Source organism: Vipera berus, assembly GCF_964194415.1.
Source record: "Vipera berus genome assembly, chromosome: 1".
Lineage (NCBI taxonomy): Eukaryota > Metazoa > Chordata > Lepidosauria > Squamata > Viperidae > Vipera > Vipera berus.
This window is the reverse complement of record NC_138202.1, coordinates 355,418,627-355,434,071: the sequence shown is the minus strand read 5'-3', so window position 1 is coordinate 355,434,071 and position 15,445 is coordinate 355,418,627. Positions and strand designations below refer to the sequence as shown.

Here is a 15,445-nt window from a genome sequence, read left to right as displayed (position 1 = left end):
GAGATCAGCCAAGGACAAGTGCTGAAGAGAAATTTCTCTGAACAAACAAACCAACATTTCTCCTGTTATAGCAATTCTGGAAGGAAATTCGAATTTTCACATAAGGAAAGGCTGGCTACTGCAGTCCAAGGTACAGGTTCGCCCCCTTGTGTTTATAAGCTGCTCCTGCAGGTCTATTTCAGAAAAAAAAATGGGGAAATGAATAGAATAGAATAGAATCTTTATTGCGAATAGAATAGAATCTTTATTGTGAATAGAATAGAATAGAATAGAATGGAATAGAATCTTTATTGCGAATAGAATAGAATAGAATAGAATAGAATAGAATAGAATAGAATAGAATAGAATAGAATAGAATAGAATAGAATAGAATAGAATAGAATAGAATAGAATAGAATCTTTATTGTGAATAGAATAGAATCTTTATTGCGAATAGAATAGAATAGAATAGAATAGAATAGAATAGAATAGAATAGAATAGAATAGAATCTTTATTGAGAATAGAATAGAATAGATTAGAATCTTTATTGAGAATAGAATAGAATGGAATGGAATGGAATGGAATGGAATGGAATGGAATGGAATAGAATAGAATAGAATAGAATAGAATAGAATAGAATAGAATAGAATAGAATAGTTTGGCCAAGTGTGATTAGACCCACAAGGAATTTGACTCTGGTGTAGAAGCTCTCAATATATATGCAAAACAGCAGAGAAATAATAATCATAATAATTATACCAATAAGAAAAGGCATTAGAAAAGATGAGAAGGATAATAGTAATACAGCCATACTGCATAGGTAAATATACTGAACATCAACAAGACAAAAAGGTTTTTAAAACAGGAATTTCTGCAGCAAACCCACATTTAAAACAGCGTCCTCCAATTCTCTTTTCCTTCGTTCTTTTCTCTTCTCTTCCTCTCCTCTTAAAATGTATATGTAAATCCTTGACGTACAACCATTTGTTTAGTGATTGTTCGAAGTTAACAATCATTGTTCAACGTTAAAACAGACAATACTAAGAATAAATAAAAATATTATTCAATATTAATAACCAGTCATTGGTTCATTAAAATATCAATAGTTATTATCACAATAGTGTGAATTATAATGAAACCATTACTAATTGACATTAAACATCAAGTGTTATCACTGTAAGCCAATAAGATATTAATTATCAGCTAAACAAAAACACAAAACCCAGTCAGGACCATCTGGTAGAGACTGTGTGTAAATAGCAAGAATAATGTCTACCACCCCAGCTCCAGCAATGGGGAAAAAGTCGCGATACATCGCAACACGTCACATGACGCGGCGACTTTGACACCCTTGGTCTACAGCATTATTGCAGAGTATCTTTATTCTTGGTGAGCAGTGGGCTAATGCCTCCTTAAGTAACACCAGCTGCCTGCAATTAGTGCAGGTTCGCATCCCACCAGGCTCAAGGTTGACTCAGCCTTCCATCCTTCCGAGGTAGGTAAAATGAGGACCCAGATTGTTGGGGGCAATTAAGCTGACTTTGTAATAATGCCGCTTGGGGGGGGGGGCGAAAGCCCTAATAAGCAGGCATATACATAGAATGAAGGCTATTGCTAAGCACATTGATTTGTGCTTAAATTGTAAGCCGCCCTGAGTCTTCGGAGAAGGGCGGGATATAAATGGGATTAAAATAAAAAATAAATAAATAAATAAATAAAATTCTCTCTTAAAACTGGCCTTGCAAAAATTCCTGGCTTAGATTCATTCAGACTTTGTAGAAAGGGGGGCACGTATGCATGGTGTGTGTTAAAATAAAAGGTGAAGGTCAGGGGTAGGCAACCTCGGCTCTTTTATGACTCATTGAAGTCCATGAGTCATAAAAGAGCCGAGGTTGCCTACCCCTGGTTTAGGTGAAGTAGTAATTAAGAAAATTCTAGAGTGTGCAGAAATGGCCCCTAGACTGACTTTAAAGATTAAAGAGAAAGAAGACTCAGTGTAATTAAGAACATGGGATAATTTCCATCAATGGCTAGAAAAACGAGTCAGAGAGAAAGGAACGTGATATGTAATTCTGAATATATATTAGCAACAAGGCGGCTATTGAGTGATTAACATATTGTTTATGATAATTAACTATATCTATTATTGTTTGTTAAACACATGAACCCAGATATTATGCTGTTTGCTAAATATTGAAAATGTTATGTGGAAACCCCAACCCCAACCCTACATGGCATGGGTCCGGAATACCTCGGGGACCACCTGCTGCCGGCGTCGACTCCCCTCCACCCCGTGCGTTCCCACAGAGAGGGCCTCCTCAGGGTGCCTCCAGTCAGAGAATGTCGGCTGGTGGCCCCCAGGGGGAGGGCCTTCTCTGTGGGCGCTCCGGCTTTGTGGAATCAGCTGCCGGTTGAGCTCCGGAAGGCACCGGATCTCCGCTCCTTCCGGCGCGGGTTAAAGACCCATTTATTTGAACAAGCTGGCCTGGCCTGATGGGGAATTACTTAGGGTTTTAATATTTATATATATATATATATATATTATTGTTTTTATTGTGGGCAATAATTTAATTCTTTTTTAACTTTTGTACTTTTAAGATATGCCCTGTTCACCGCCCTGAGTCCTTCGGGAGAAGGGCGGTATAAAAATTTAATTAAATAAATAAATAAAATAAATAAATAAATTAAATAAATAATCCCGACCCCACCCACCTCATTCCTAACCCTATAAAAACTAATAAAATCTATATGTAAAATAAAAGGTTCACCCATACAGTCTGCCCACTTTTTGACGTTTTGGACCCCTCGAGAGAAAAGATGAGAAACAACTCAAAGAATATACATGCAGTCTTCAATTTACGGCCACAACTGAGGCCCAAATTTCTGTTGCTAAGTGAAACATTTCTTCAGTGAGTTTTGATCCGTTTTTACGACCTTTCTTGCCAAAGTGCTTAAGTGAATCGCTGCAGATGTTAAGTGAGTCACGCAGTCGTTAAGTGAATCCGGCTTCCCCCACTGACTTTGTGTTCAGAAGGTCACAAAAGGGGATCCCATGACCTCAGGGACACTGCAGCCATCGTAACTATAAGTCAGTTGCCAAGCATCTGGATTTTGATCACGTGACCACGGGGGAGGCGGCAACGGTCGTAAGTGTGGAAAACGGCCATACAGTAAGTTACGTTTTTCAATGCTGTTGTAACTTCAAACGGTCACTGAATGAACTGTTGTATGTTGAGGACTACCTGTAGAGGCAGTCCCTGATTTATGGATGTTTATTAAATAATGGTTCAAAGTTATGACAGTACTGACTTTCAATCTGTACTTATACTTAAGACTGCCATACTATCATTGTAGTGACTGCAATTTTGGCTTTTGGCAACCAGCTTGTATTTACAGTAATAATAATAAAAATTGGAAGGCAACTTGGAGGTCATCTCGTCCAACCCCCTGCTCAGGCAGGAAACCCTATACCATTTCAGACAAATGGCTGTCCAGTCTCTTCTTAAAAACTTCCAGTGTTGGGGCATTCACCACTTCTGGAGGCAGGTTGTTCCACTGGTTAATTGTCCTCACTGTCAGGAAATTTCTCCTTAGTTCTAGGTTGCTTCTCTCTTTGATGAGTTTCCATCCGTTGCTTCTTGTCCTGCCTTCAGGTGCTTTGGAGAATAGCTTGACTCCCTCTTCTTTGGGGCAACCCCTGAGATACTGGAAGACTGCCATCATGTCCCCCCTCGTCCTTCTCTTCATTAAACTAGGTAAAGGTTCCCCCGCACATGTGTGCTAGTCGTTTCCAACTCTAGGGGCCGGTGCTCATCTCCGTTTCAAAGCCGAAGAGCCAGCGCTTGTCCGAGGACATCTCCGTGGTCATGACTAGTTCATTAAACTAGACATACCCAATTCCAGCAACCGTTTTAGCCTTCAGTCCCCTGATCACCTTTGTTGCTCTTCTCTGTACTCTTTCTAGATTCTCAACATCTTTTACGAGTATGGTCACATAATAAACATTTTTGCTACCTTTATTTGTGTATTTTGGGCAAAAAGCTGTCAATAAACACCCATTGGTGAAGCTGGATTTATTTAATGACCATGTAATTCGCTTAACAACCATGTGATTCTCTTAATGAGCATGTGATTCGGTTAATGACTGCTTGATTTGCTTAACAATTTATTTAAAGACTGCTGTAAAAATTGTCGTAAAATTGAGTCTGACTCAATTTACAATGGAAATTCCACTCCCAATTATGGTCATAAGTCAAGGACTAATTCCAGTTAATAACTGGATGGCAGTAAATGAGTTGTGGATTTAAAAACCTGATGCCTTGTAAGTCCTTAGGCCAGGGGTCGGCAACCTAAAAAAGGAAAAGAGCCACTGGGAACCGGTTCCATCACAAATTAAAAAAAGTGGGAGCCGCGTGCGTGTGTCCATGCACGCGCATGCGCAAAAAAAGTTTTGCGCATGCGCAAAACGGTTTTTTGTGCATGCGCGGACTCACGCGGTTGCCATTTTTTTAAAAAAGTGAGATGGAACCGGTTCCCGGTTGCCCGACGGCGACGGCCCGTCTGCAAAGCTGCCGCTTTCAGCAGCTTTGCAGACGGGCCGCGGCAGCTTCCTCAAAGAGCAGCGCCCCTGCCCATTCGGAGAGGTGCGCGCGCACCTCTTCGAACGACCGGAGGTGCGCGCGCATCTCCCCAAACCTTTGGAGAGGTGCGCGCGTACCTCCGCGCGAACGGGCAGAGATGCCGCTCTTTGAGGAAGCTGTAGTGGCCCGGCAGCTTCGGAGACGGGCGGTGCCACTCTCCATTTGGAGAGGTGCGCGCGCAGCACTGCCCGTTCAAAGAGGTGCGCGCGCACCGGGTGGCTGGGAGTCGCAGGAGACGGCTCAAAGAGCTGCATGCGGCTCCGGAGGCGCGGGTTGCCGACCTGTGCCTTAGGCCTATATCAATATGGAATGACTTTCCCAGCATCAGAAATACGTTTGGTTTTTTTTATTGCAGTATGTTCCCAACGAATGTTGCTTTTCAGCGACGTATGATTTTGATAATACAGGTCCTCCTCGACTTACCAACAGTTCATTTAGTGACCATTCGAAACTACAATGGTACTGAAAAAAGGGGCTTATGATCGTTTTCACACTTATGACCGTTGCCATATCCCCGAGGTCACGCGATCAAAATGCAGAACACTTGGCAACTGGCATGTATCTGCGACAGTTGTAGAGTCCCAGGATCATGTGATCCCTTTTGCGACCTTCTGACAAGCAGTCACTGGGGAAGCCAGATCCACTTAACAACTGCACTACTGGTTATGTATTTTTTTTTAACCCTCCTCCCACGAGATTCCCTGGATATTTTCCATTTGGCCTCCGTTTCTTCTGTTGATGCTTGCTTTGTTCTTTCTCTTCTTTCTTCTCCCTTCAGCCAGTCTTCCTACAATCTGTGTTTACTCCAGAACGGAAATCTTTGGCTTCCTGTTCAAAATATTTACAACGCGCCGGAGGGAAACAACTCCCAACTTTTGAGAAGAATGATGGCAACACAAACCAGCCAAATTGAATTTTGGAAAACGCTACATATGCCAGAGGAATGAAGAGAAGCTTACGCAACACTTTAGATGCTGCGGTCCCTGCCTCTGTTACGCAGAATGCTCTGAAAATTCTTCTCTCTGGATTCTTGTCAACGGTTTCACTTTTACAATTTAGGGAGAGGCAGCAGAATAACAGAGTTGGAAGGGACCTTGGAGATCATCTAGTCCAACCCCCTGCTCAAGCCAGAGACCCTACACCATTTCAGACAAATGGCTGTCCAATCTCTTCTTAAAAAACCTCCAGTGATGGAGCATTCACAACTTCTGGAGGCAGGTTGTTCCACTGGTTAGTTGTTCTAACTGTCAGGAAGTTTCTCCTTAGTTCTAGGTTGCTTCTCTCCTTCATTAGTTTCCATCCGTTGCTTCTTGTCCTGCTTTCAAGTGCTTTGGAGAATAGCTTGACTCCCTCTTCTTTGGGGCAGCCCCTGAGATACTGGAAGACTGCCATCATGTCCCCCCTCGTCCTTCTCTTCATTAAACTAGACAGACCCAATTCCAGCAACCGTTCCTTATATCTGTTAGCCTCCAGTCCCTTGATCATCTTTGTTGCTCTTCTCTGCACTCTTTCTAGAGTCCCGACATCTTTTTTACATCATGACGACCAAAACCAAAAGTGTGGCCTTACAAAAAGTGGGGAAAAAACATGCAAACAGCTTTTTTTGATTACATTAATGGGCATGCAAAACAAGAACACAACTGTGGTAGATGTCAATCAGACATATAATCATTTAATAATAATAATAATAATAATAATAATAATAATAATAATAATAATAATAATAATAATAACAATAACAACAACAACAACAATAATAATAATAATAATAATAATAATAATAATAATAATAATAATAATAATAATAATAATAATAAAAGTTGGAAGTACCTTGGAGGTCATCTAGTCTAACCACCCCTGCTCAGGCAGGAAACCCTCTACCGTTTCGGACAAATGGCTGTCCAGTCTCTTCTTAAAAACTTCCAGTGATGGAGCACCCACAGCTTCTCGAGGCAAGTCATTCAACTGATTGTTGATTAACAATTGATTAATTGTTCTGTCAGGAAATTTCCCCTTAGTTCTAGGTTGCTTCTCTCCTTGATCAGTTTCCATCCGTTGCTTCTTGTCCTGCCTTCAGGGGCTTTGGAGAACAGCTTGACTCCCTCTTCTTTGGGGCAGCCCCTGAGATACTGGAAGACTGCCATCATGTCCCCCCTCGTCCTTCTCTTCATTAAACTAGACATACCCAATTCCAGCAACCGTTCCTTATATCTGTTAGCCTCCAGTCCCTTGATCATCTTTGTTGCTCTTCTCTGCACTCTTTCTAGAGTCCCGACATCTTTTTTACATCATGACGACCAAAACCAAAAGTGTGGCCTTACAAAAAGTGGGGAAAAAACATGCAAACAGCTTTTTTTGATTACATTAATGGGCATGCAAAACAAGAACACAACTGTGGTAGATGTCAATCAGACATATAATCATTTAATAATAATAATAATAATAATAATAATAATAATAATAATAATAACAATAACAACAACAACAACAATAATAATAATAATAATAATATTAATAATAATAATAATAATAATAATAATAATAATAATAATAATAATAATAATAAAAGTTGGAAGTACCTTGGAGGTCATCTAGTCTAACCACCCCTGCTCAGGCAGGAAACCCTCTACCGTTTCGGACAAATGGCTGTCCAGTCTCTTCTTAAAAACTTCCAGTGATGGAGCACCCACAGCTTCTCGAGGCAAGTCATTCAACTGATTGTTGATTAACAATTGATTAATTGTTCTGTCAGGAAATTTCCCCTTAGTTCTAGGTTGCTTCTCTCCTTGATTAGTTTCCATCCGTTGCTTCTTGTCCTGCCTTCGGGCACTTTGGAGAATAGCTTGACTCCCTCTTCTTTGGGGCAGCCCCTGAGATACTGGAAGACTGCCATCATGTCCCGCCTCGTCCTTCTCTTCATTAAACTAGACATACCCAATTCCAGCAACCGTTCCTTATATCTGTTAGCCTCCAGTCCCTTGATCATATTTGTTGCTCTTCTCTGCACTCTTTCTAGAGTCCCAACATCTTTTTTACATCATGACGACCAAAACCAAAAGTGTGGCCTTACAAAAAGTGGGGAAAAAACATGCAAACAGCTTTTTTTGATTACATTAATGGGCATGCAAAACAAGAACACAACTGTGGTAGATGTCAATCAGACATATAATCATTGAATAATAATAATAATAATAATAATAATAATAATAATAATAATAATAATAATAATAATAATAATAATAATAATAATAATAATAATAATAATAATAAAAGTTGGAAGTACCTTGGAGGTCATCTAGTCTAACCACCCCTGCTCAGGCAGGAAACCCTATACCATTTCAAACAAATGGCTGTCTAGTCTCTTCTTAAAAACTTCCAGTGTTGGAGCACCCACAGCTTCTGGAGGCAGGTTGTTCCACTGGTTAATTGTTCTCACCGTCAGGAAGTTTCTCCTTAAGTGTGCAAAATGGCCGCTAAGTCATTTGTTTCAGTGCTGTTGTAACTTCAAACAGTCACTGAACGAATGGTTGTAAGTTGAGGACTACTTGTATTTGGAGTTATTTATAAAAATTGTAAGGGTGGGATATAAATTAAATACTTGAATAAATACATAAATCTGCTCTCTGCAGTCCACAAATTCTCATGGCATCAGGTTTCACAGGTTAAAATCCATAAATATATAATGGAGGATTTTTTTCTGAACCACAGCCATAGGCAGGAATACATTCATTAGTTTTTATGATGTGACAAGCAAATTCTTTGGTCTTTAAATGGCCCTATTAGCAAACCACAATTAAATTCTGCACTTAGCAAAGATTCTTATTTGATTACTTGCCCAATTGCAAACATAGATCTCTTGGGTAACTTCCCCTAAGTTCAAGGGACAAATGATAACTTTTTTCTAAAAAAAAAGATTATTTACTATGTCATGCATATGGTTAATTTCTGCCCCTAGGTTTCATACATCACCTAAGTATTTGCTCTGATTCTCAATTAGCATGTAGAATAGAATACAAAATTAGAATAGAATTATATTAGAATAAAATGAAATGTTAGAATACAATGAAATAATATTAGAACAGAATAGAATGAAATATTAGAATAGAATGAAATGTTAGAATGGATAGAATATTACAATAGAATAGAATATTAGAATAGAATGAAATAAAATTAAACAATGAAATAATATTAGAATTGAACAGAATAAAATGAAAAATATTAGAATAAAACAGAATGAAATAATAATAGGATAGATAAGATAATCTTTATTGCCTTTTTTTTCTGTGGGCACAACAGCGCACATCAAAAATGAAATTTAGTTGCCCGCTCGCAAAGTGAGACACATACATGACACACACCTAAAACATACTACATACAACAAATGTATAGACCAGGTGTAGGCAACCTCGGCTCTTTTATGACTCATGGACTTCAACTCCCAGAATTCCTGAATTCTGGGAGTTGAAGTCCATGAGTCATAAAAGAGCCGAGGTTGCCTACCGCTGGTATAGATCCACATCCCTACATATACATTAACAATAAACTATTAAATACCGTCCAACTTGAATATATATATTGTCGTTTGTTTTAACATTGGAAATATTATTGATTAAGATAAGAGACTCAAATAAAATTAAGGGAATTAAAATAAGAGGTCAAGATTATAGATTGAGAGCGTGTGCGGATGACTTGGTTATTACCAGTGCTTTTTTTGTAAAGGAAAAAGGTGCCGGAACTCACACATGTCATACAACCCGCCTTGCCTACCCTACAAGGTTCCATCCAAAAAAGGTGCCGGAACTCACACGTCATACAACCCGCCTTGCCTACCCTACAAGGTTCCATCCAAAAAAGGTGCCGGAACTCACACGTCATACAACCTGCCTTGCCTAGCCTACAAGGTTCCATCCAAAAAAGGTGCCGGAACTCCGTTCTGAGCATTCTATGAGAAAAAAAGCCCTGATTATTACATTAAGTCAACCGACTTACTCAGTTGTAGATTTGATGGAGATAATATTGTTATACAGAAAAGTTTCTGGATTTAAGATAAATACGCAAAAAACTAAAATACTGTCTAAAAATATGACCACAGAACAAAAGGTGGTTTTAGAAGAACTAACTGGATTTGAAATAGTTAAAAAAGACAAAATATTTGGTTAATGCTGTATGGAATGAAACTATGGCTGAATGGGGTAGGCAACCTCGGCTCTTTTATGACTCATGGACTTCAACTCCCAGAATTCCTGAGTCAGCTATGCTGACTCAGGAATTCTGGGAGTTGAAGTCCAATGAGTCATAAAAGAGCCGAGGTTGCCTACCCCTGGAATAGGGTAAGGATAGAAATAGAAGGTTTGGAGAACCTTCATTCTGAACGTGCTGTTCTTTTATTTATGAACTTATAAAGTCCCTGAGGAATCATTAATTACTCCGGCCAACCAGCCGCCATCAAAATAACCCGAATCCAGACCAGCCCCGCTTCTCACCCAGCAACAGAGAAGCAACAGGTCAGCGGGACTCAAGACACGCCCCCTCCACACGCACGCGCGCCGCCCCTAACCCCGCCCCTTCGCGTCACCGCGTCACCGCCCAGAGTCCCGCCCCCCCTTCGGCGCCGGCACCGCCCTCAGTCCCGCCCCCCCTCGGCGGCGCCGCCCCTGTTGCCGTGGCGACCAGCTCTCTCGGCCTGCTTTTCTCCTCCTCCGGCCGCCGCGGCCACTCCTCTTCCTCCACGGGGCCGGTAGTGGAAGGCGGCTGGTCCTCGGTCGCTGGCTGGCTCGCTCCCGTCGGAGACTGGCGCTCGGTGAGCCGCCCTCGCGGCTGCCATGGAGGTGGAGGCGAGGCCCGGGCCGCCACGACCGGCCTCGCCATGAAACTCCGGCCCGCTATGAGAGGTGGGTGGCGGGAATGCGGGGCGGGAAGGGCCGCCGCCGCCGGCGGGAAAGCGGACGGCGGGTGGCGGAGCCTTTGCCTTCCCACCCCCCCAAAAAAAATCCCATCCCGTCGGCTTCGCGACGTGTCGTACTACAACTCCCATCATCCCCTGCGCGGGGGCTGCCCTGGAGAAGGCGCTGCGTGGGGTGGGTGGGAAGTTGCCTGTTGTCGGTGGGGAGAGGAGAGCTTAGCCTGGATTGATATCGCGGAGGTTAGGAAAGAGTGGGCGGATGGGAGACCACCAGGTAATCCCGCTGTAATCCAAACCGGGGTTTTCTAAAATTGGCTGTTTGAAGATGGGTGGATTTCAACTTCCTGTTCAACATCTATATGAAGCCACTGGGTGAGATCATTCGTGGTTTTGGAGTTGGGTATATCATCAGGGACGCGGTGGCTCAGTGGGTTAGGACGCTGAGCTTGTCGATCAGATGGTCGGCAGTTTGGCGGGTCGAATCCCGAGTGCCGTGTAACAGAGTGAGTGCCTGTTACTCGTCCCAGCTTCTGCCAACCTAGCAGTTCGAAAGCACGTAAAAATGCAAGTAGAAAAATAGGGACCACTACAGTGGGAAGGTAACAGCGTTCCGTGCGCCTTTGGCGTCTAGTCATGCCGGCCACATGACCACGGAGACGTCCTCGGACAAGCGCTGGCTCTTCAGCTTTTAAACGGAGATGAGCACCGGCCCCTAGAGTCGGAAACGACTAGCACGCATGTGCGGGGGAACCTTTACCTTTACCTATATCATCAGTATGCTGATGATACCCAGCTTTTTATTTCGACCCCAAACCACACCAGTGATGCCTTCGACGTGATGTCCCGCTGCCTGGAGGCGGTCCGGGTCTGGATGGGGAGGAACAGGCTTCGGCTCAACCCTGACAAGACTGAGTGGCTGTGCGTGCCGGCATCCCGGGAAATTCAGATTACTCCATCTCTTGCTATGAGGGGTGAGCTATTGCCCCCCCGTAGATAGGGCGCGCAACTTGGTCCTCCTAGACTCACAGCTCTCTTTAGAAGATCATATAGGAGCCGTGACCAGGGGGGCCTTTGCCCAGGTTCGCCTGGTGCGCCAGTTGCGGCCCTATCTGAACCGGGATGCCTTGCGTACAGTCACTCATGCGCTCGTGACCTCTCGTTTGGACTACTGCAATGCTCTCTACGTGGGGCTGCCCTTGAAGACCACTCGGAGGCTCCAGCTGGTGCAGAATGCAGCCGCGCGAGTTGTGTTGGGAGTCTCCCGATACTCCCATGTTACACCTTTGCTCCGCGAGCTGCATTGGCTGCCGGTTGCCCTCCGGGTGAGATTCAAGGTGCTGGTAATGACCTACAAAGCCCTACATGGCATGGGTCCGGATTACCTACGGCAGCACCTGCTGCCGGCATCAACTTCCCTCCGTCCAGTGCGCTCCCACAGGGAGGGCCTCCTCAGGGTGCCTCCAATCAAAGAATGTCGACTGGTGGCCCCCAGGGGGAGAGCGTTCTCTGTGGGCGCGCCAGACCTGTGGAACCGCTTGCCGGTTGAGCTCCGGATGGCCCCCGACCTTCGCTCCTTCCGGCGGGATCTAAAAACCTATTTATTTGAGCAATCCGGCCTGGTCTGATGGGTTTGGGGTTGGGTTTTTAATATGGTTTTAACTATTGTATATATCGGGCATAAATTATTTAATTGTTTTTTAACGTTTGTATTTTGTTTTTTTAATATTTATTGCCCTGTACACCACCCTGAGTCCTTCGGGAGAAGGGCGGTATAAAAATTTAATAAATAAATAAATAAATAAACTCCCAGTATCCCCCAGCCGTCCCCCAGGCTGGCTGGGGAATTCTGGGAGTGGAAGTCCACCCATCTTAAAGCAATGCTGGCTGGGGAATTCTGGGACCTGAAGTCCACCCATCTTAAAGCAATGCTGGCTGGGGAATTCTGGGAGTGGAAGTCCACCCATCTTAAAGCAATGCTGCCTGGGGAATTCTGGGACCTGAAGTCCACCCATCTTAAAGCAATGCTGGCTGGGGAATTCTGGGACCTGAAGTCCACCCATCTTAAAGCAATGCTGGCTGGGGAATTCTGGGACCTGAAGTCCACCCATCTTAAAGCAATGCTGGCTGGGGAATTCTGGGAGTGGAAGTCCACCCATCTTAAAGCAATGCTGGCTGGGGAATTCTGGGAGTGGAAGTCCACCCATCTTAAAGCAATGCTGCCTGGGGAATTCTGGGACCTGAAGTCCACCCATCTTAAAGCAATGCTGGCTGGGGAATTCTGGGACCTGAAGTCCACCCATCTTAAAGCAATGCTGGCTGGGGAATTCTGGGACCTGAAGTCCACCCATCTTTAAGCAATGCTGGCTGGGGAATTCTGGGACCTGAAGTCCACCCATCTTAAAGTGGCCAAGGTTGGGAAACCCAGGTCTAAACCCGGAAATCCACTGGCCCTTGTATCAGCCCCCCCCCCCGCCAGCCACGAATGAGTCCAGCCATGTCCTGGAAAGGACCTGGAACTGGCCTCAAAGGAGTCCTGACATTTTAAATGACTTGACATTCTGGTTAATTAATTTGCTTCAGAGGACTGGAAGAGAAGCATCAGCCCAACGTTGCTTTTTGGGAAGACGGATTTTTGTAGCCAGGACCTGCCTGGATTCTGCCTCTGCTTAGGGGCATTGTAGTTCCTGCTGCTCTGGTTGGGCCAGTCATTCCTTGCCTTCCAAACAGGACTGGAGACTGAGCCTTAGCGCTGAAGAGGACGGGGAGAATTATTATTATTAGTGTTCTGTTTGTCACAATACGAGTGGTGATTAATCTCTTTCTCCGGAAAACACTTCGTTTAATTTCCTTCTCCATTGTTGATTGTGTAAAACCGGGCTGAATACACGTAGCCCTCAACTTACAACCATTCATTTAGTGAACGAATGAAGCTATGACAACACTGAAAGAAGTGACTTACGACTGTTTATCACACTTACGACCGTTGCTGCGTCCCTGTGGTCGCGTGATTTAAGATTCAGACACATGTATTTATGATGGTTACAGTACCCTGGGATCACGGGATCACTTTTTGTGAGCTTTCTGACAAGCAAACTCAATGGGGAATCCGGATTCACTTAACAACCGTGTGACTAACAACTGCAGCGATTCGCTTAACAGCTAACAGAGTAACAAGAGTTGGAAGGGACCTTTGAGGTCTTCTAGTCCAACCTCCTGCTCAAGCAGGAGGACAGTGTGCCTTGCAAGGCGATCCCGTGGAACAGCATTACCCCCCTCTCCCACCCCCCACCCCCCGCAATTTGGAGGAGAGGGTAAAGAGATTGGTAGCTGGTCACCTCCCAACTTCTGAAATGCTATTTTTTTCAGTAACGCTGGCGTCTGAAATGGAGATTTGGGGAAAAGTTCTTTGCTATTTGTCTCAAACGGGAATTGTAATCCCAAATCTCTTTATAGCTCCAAATTGCTTACATTTTTCTTGCAGAGCGGAGAAACTTTGTGTTCTCCAGGAGTTTGTCTGATCTCGTTTTATCATTCTGGCTTGTTCCCCCTTCCCAACATTTTAGGGCTTGCCGATTGTAGTTAATAAACTGTAATTTGTATCTCGGTGTGCTATGTCAATTCACCCAGTTGTGGCTTACTCAACAAACCCTAGTTAAAACCATATCACGTGCTTTGGCTTATGGTATGAACAGGGAGGGTCATTCAGAAAGTACTGGTCAGCCGTTTCTGCAGGATACAATAAAAGAAGGTCCCTTCCAGCCAGGTGATTCTTTTTTTTTTAATCCCATTTATATCCCGCCCTTCTCCGAAGACTCAGGGCAGCTTACAATCTAAGAAGCACAAATCAATGTGCTTAGCAATAGCCTTCAATTCTATGTATATGCCTGCTTATTAGGGCTTTCGCCCCCCCCTCCCCAAGCAGCATTATTACAAAGTCAGCTTATTGCCCCCAACAATCTGGGTCCTCATTTTACCTACCTCGGAAGGATGGAAGGCTGAGTCAACCTTGAGCCTGGTGGGATGCGAACCTGCACTAATTGCAGGCAGCTGGTGTTACTTAAGGAGGCATTAGCCCACTGCTCCACCAAGGCTCTTTTCTATGATTTTGCTCTCTTGAGGGCTTCTTGTTTGTCCCCTCCACCCCCAGGAAATCTTGGATTTACAAAAAATAAACGCTAGCCCAGTGACGGCGACCTTTTAGAGACCGAGTGCCCAAACTGCAACCCAAAACCCACTTATGTATCGTCGGGTGCCGGGTGGGTGTGGCCTATTGGGTGGGTGTGGCACATTGCGTGGGTGTGGCTGCAGTGGTAACGGCAGACTGGGTGGGACTAAAAACTTCAATCAATTCTAACTTTGCGAGATCTTTTTTTTCCCCCGCGAGAAGTTGAAATCGATTGAACCTTTTTTCTTTTTTTTCTTTTTTTGCACACGGCGGAGGCCTAAAGCGAAAAGGTTTTATAAAACCCAGCTGAAGGCCTAGGAATGGGGCGACGCCGCCTGTGCCCACAGAGAAGGCTCTGCGTGCCACCTGTGGCATGCGTGCCATAGGTTCGCCACCATGGCGCTAGCCTGTTGGACCTGTTTTGCTTATTTACATTTTTATCTTTACTTTTATGGCTTTCTTCCAAGGAAGTCATCTCCCCTGCTTTTTCGCTCTCCATAACCGTGAGAGAGGACCGGCCAACTGGTTTATTGTGGCTTAATGTCCTTTAAGGCAGGGCTTTTCAACAGGTGGTAGTGGTACGCGAGCACCTGGCTGGTGGTACGTGGAGCCCAGGGCTTGACAGCCGCTCCTGCTCAAAAGCACCAGCACTCCCCGGTGACTGGCGGCCACGAGAGAAGGTTGCCGATGCTCCCGGCTGTTTGGCAGCAGCGGGGCCGCCCGCCGGGACTTCCAGTTGGCCGGCGGCATCGGATCTG

At 44.3% G+C, this 15,445-nt stretch overlaps 1 protein-coding gene across 1 annotated transcript in view; it reads left to right on the top strand.

Annotated features, from left to right (window-relative positions):
- The first annotated feature begins 10,289 nt into the window (after positions 1–10,289).
- The window catches only part of RNFT1 (ring finger protein, transmembrane 1), a 37,601-nt gene continuing 32,445 nt past the window's right edge, over positions 10,290–15,445 (top strand). Inside the window, exon 1 of the mRNA XM_081313486.1 lies at positions 10,290–10,511. The gene's annotated coding sequence lies outside the window, so the exon portion shown is untranslated. The remainder of the gene's footprint in view (positions 10,512–15,445) is intronic.